The sequence below is a fragment of the Micropterus dolomieu genome, linkage group LG01 (genome assembly GCF_021292245.1).
Source record: "Micropterus dolomieu isolate WLL.071019.BEF.003 ecotype Adirondacks linkage group LG01, ASM2129224v1, whole genome shotgun sequence".
NCBI classification, from domain to species: domain Eukaryota; kingdom Metazoa; phylum Chordata; class Actinopteri; order Centrarchiformes; family Centrarchidae; genus Micropterus; species Micropterus dolomieu.
Window position 1 is genome coordinate 29,053,646 of NC_060150.1, and position 4,421 is coordinate 29,058,066.

Below are 4,421 nucleotides of genomic sequence, written 5' to 3' on the forward strand. Positions count from 1 at the left end.
TAGCTGACTGGCACATGTTTTTGATACACGGCCAGGGATGTTGCCCAGCAGATTTGTTCATACTCACTCTCAGCAGGACTCTTATGGACAGCGACCGGTCCTCTGGAGGTGGAGTAGACTTCACAGCTGACTCTTTGTTGAAGGAGATCAAAGCGAGCATAAAAGGGGTTTAGCTCATCTGGTAATGTGGTCTCACACATGATGGTTCACCATCTAGACGCTAATTTTGTCTATCTGCTGGGCAGGTAGCATACAGTGGGTTTTTAGAGTTTTTTCGCCAGTGAGAGTGAACCAATACAATTAAGTTAAAGTATATAAAGAACCAAAACAATGAGTTGAAAGACAGTAAAATGCTCCTTAGAGCTGAGGGAAATTGCAGTTAGGTGATATTTCTCTATGAGAATTAATACAAGCGAACCCTTTCACAAACAAGTAGTCATGTGATTCATTGTTAAGATAAAAAAAATATTAATAATAGCCATTTTAATGTAATATGGGAAGACATTACAGCATACTATTTGTAGTTGTGTATTCAATAATGGACTCCATCCCAGCATTGGGCCTTGACAACTGTGAAAGCATAGTGCCATAGGACCTAATTATTTTACTGATATTATTTCACAAGTTTCCAGAGCTGTTTAATAACACTTTCAACCATGTCACCATGTCATACTTCATAAGTTTGTTTGGATTGATTTCCTACACGTCACAATCTATCCAATTTTGAGCTGTGAAACTGGGGGACATTTTTTGAAAATGTTTTCTGTGATCAAGATGAAATTTGTAAAACCATTTACCCTAAGAGTGCAAATATTATCTAAAATGATATGACACCCTACAAATTAACTTCAGGAAAGTGTTTTGGTGACTGTAAAGTATTTTCAGCAAAACTGCATTTTCTGTTTTAGTATTAATGTTTATACACGGTTCTAATGTTGGTGCGAGCTGTCATGTCGACATCTGCTGCTCGTCAAAATTGTCGGCTGAGCCTTTCAAAAGAGAAATCAATAATAACGTGTGGTCTGGCTGTCCCCTATGAAACAACAGGCTCATCATTACTCTGACAGGCCCTGACTCTTTCCACGCTGAACATCTCCTGACATAAAGACGACCTTTTCACTAGGACTGTCTGAATCAGGTCAAAACAAGGGGGATGATGATCACAGCCACGATGCAACCCTTTCAAACAAAACTATCTCCCTCTGGTGAATGCCAACACAGGTTTGCTGACACCCAGACTTCTTCTCTTTCCTCTCTGTCTGTCGCTGCTTTCATATTAATTTGCATAATCCCTGTGACACTCCGATTAATAACTCCAGCGTGATTTGCATATCTATGCCTGAAATTGAGGACAGACACTCACAGAGTAAATACAGTCCGGCAAGAAACAAACTGTCGAATGTGGTATTGTTGGGACAAGGGATCTCTAGGGAGAGAGATGAACGTGGAATATTCTTAGGTTAAATCACACACATGCAACCATGTGCGGAGACACAGACAACGCTTTCAGGGTACTTTCTAACTCTCCATCTCCAATCCATTTTCTTAAGCTCTTGGCCCCAGACGAACACAGAAGGGCTGGGAAAACGGAGACCTTACTACTCCAGCTGTTCCTGATACAAATAGTAGTTTAAGAAGATACAACCCTCCCCAAAAAGGACCAAGGAAGAGCCCTGGGTAAACAGGTCCTTGGACAGTGAAGGCAGATTAGGTGTTAGAGGTTAGTATTTGCTTCAACAGTGCCCCCCAGTGGGTGAAGAAATAGGATCTTCATGATTTCTGCTTGATTTACCCTCAGATGATTACACTGTGCAGATAATATCAAGTTAAATGTCCATTAAGATCCCAATAGCAACTGTATGCAAATATCTGTTTTACAACTGCTACAGAACATGTGGTTTTAATCAGATATTCTTCTGAGCAAAAGGCTAACAAATGATATTGTAAAATTGTATCCTCATATCAAATGATATGGAGTCTGTCGATCTAATGTCACCCTCCACTCAAAAATATGTATTATATGTTCCTACAGTTGGGTGTTTGAGCTTCACCGTGTAGATGACGTATGTGCAGAGTTTGACACTGGAAGGCTGTTTTCACGTTCATCTGCTGGAAGTGGAAACTTTCTTTGTGCTCGCTGAAAATCACAACATTTTAAGGGGTGGGCCAACGAGCATGATTTGTGACATCACAGTCACAATACAGGTCCAATTTTCAACTTATACAAGCATGAAGTAGACTATCATGAAGCCGCCAGTGCACATGCACTGAGAATGGAGTGAAGTAGGAGACATCTGGTGTCCAGCAGGAAAACTTTAAAAACTAACACAATTTGCATACTAACAGATTCTGGAATGTTTAATGAGCTAGCTGCCTTTTTAAGGAAATAAAAAATCAGAAACACAATATTGTTCCAAGCAGACTATTAGTATATATGTTTTAATCCATGTCTGGAGATCTATAAAAAAAAAAGTATCAATTTCAGATTTTTCAGACTTCTGACATGGTCGCTAAAATTCAGTTTGATTAGCATTAGCATATTATATAACCTGTTTTTACACTGAAATTCTTGCATTTCAAATCAGCATTGATGGTTAAATGGAGAACTTTAGTTTCCCAAAATCTAAATGTTCCACATGGACACTCAGCCTCAACAAGAACTCAGCACTCCACAACTTTTGAAATTCAAACATAGCCTATTAGTTTACCATCAAAAACAAAAGAGCCAATCTCCCCACCACTGTGCGGATCATGTGCATTTGTGTTGGGTGACTGTTGCACACACACCTTCACACACATACAAATCCTCCCTGTCCCTAGGAGACCAAAGGCTGGAAATGACAAGCCTGCAATGAGGTAATGACATTTCGTCCTGCGTAATGTGGCCAAAGGCATCTCTCTCTCTCAGACAACGACAAAACGGAGATATCTGGCCAGCTCCGGTGACAAGGCCCGCTCTAATCGGCAGGTACAGCTTTCACTGCAGCTCAGGACCGAACCACAGAGTAGCAGCTAAATAATTGAACAGGTGCAATATGTTGAGGCAGGGTGGGGGAGGTTCGGTACTGGGTGAGGGGAAAGAGGAGGAAGAGGAGGAGGAGGACTCACCCAAAATGTCTGCAGTGTCCTCTGCTTGGGGTAAAAGTCATCAAATGTTGGTTTGGGGAAAATGTCAAAGTACTTGCCTCACATTTTGTGGTCCAGAAACATGCTTCCTTCCACTTGATTCCCCCAAAGGCACCAGCTGTCAGCAGCTGCTGTTTTGTATTTCAAATTTTCATTTCATTTCTCAGATTCTCCACCAAACTGTCCCTTCATGCCACATTTTGGGAAAAAAGATGATTTATTATAATGCTTTTGTTTTTCCTGCATTTGTGTTTGTATTTCTGCTTCCAGGTTTGTCATCACTCTCCGGGTTGCCATGACAGCAAATTGGGATGTCATGCTGGCATTTCATCCTCGTCTTACCCCATGTGAACGTCAACTTCACGGCCATACCAATTCCCGATTTTACGGGAAAGGTTGTCAGCGGTGTGAAGTAAGGAAGAATAAGTGTGTGTGTGTGTGCGTGGTGGGTTGACTGACCTTGGGAGACTGTCCCCATGCAGGGGTATTCAGTAAGCGAGATGCCGTGTAGCAGGTATTCAGTCTCCCAGCCACACATGGCGAGTGCCACAGCTGCAGTCAGCTGAAACCGACGTGGCCTCTTTGTGAAGGCGAGGCACTGCCCTCTGACACTAACAACACTCCAGTGTACAGCTACAGGTATCTCTGTGGACAGGACATTAGCTAGAAGGCTCAAAGATGAAGAGTCCAGGAAAGTTGAAAATAAATCAACAAAAGCCAGGATCAAGAAAATAATGAGAAAGTTTCTAAAGAATAGTGGCTTGATGCACAGAATATAATAAAAAAACATAGAAAATGCATTTACTCTCATTTGTTTCCACATGAACTACACTCAAAGAATCTCCTTCAGCTGTAGCTTTGAACATAATAATGTGATACACCATGAAATGTTGGAACTTTTCAAATTGAAACATAGTTGATAAATTTTATTATTGAATTATTATAATCTTAAAGATCTCTGCAGATGATCCCATTATTCTCTAAGATTTTTAGGCTATGAATTGGAGCATTTTGACAAGTTATCCATCATCTGTCATATATGTCCACCCTATCTCCTCCAAATTACACTAGTTTACCGCTAAATGGTTTTCCAAAAATATGTTTTGTTGGAAACATAATTGCTGCCTGGATTATATTTACTGACAATTTTTTTCCAGGTATGGAAGTCCTAAGTTATTGTACCGCACACAAAACTAAGAGCGGTTGTTGTGGTGGATAAACTTGTCCTGTCTCGTGATTTTAATTGTTGCCTTTTTACTGAAGTGGCCTGGATAATTACATTTGAAAAAGTAGGG

General features: G+C 40.6%; 1 long non-coding RNA gene across 2 annotated transcripts; it reads left to right on the forward strand.

Annotated features, from left to right (window-relative positions):
• Window positions 1-1,072: 1,072 nt before the first annotated feature.
• LOC123978409 lies at window positions 1,073-3,809 on the forward strand. 2 transcript variants are annotated; one of them, XR_006826952.1, is made up of 3 exons: window positions 1,073-1,221; window positions 1,551-1,720; window positions 3,397-3,809. It is a non-coding gene; the product is annotated as an uncharacterized LOC123978409 (long non-coding RNA). The 2 variants fall into 2 exon arrangements; XR_006826946.1 differs by lacking the exon at window positions 3,397-3,809 and adding an exon at window positions 2,033-2,337.
• Window positions 3,810-4,421: the final 612 nt, after the last annotated feature.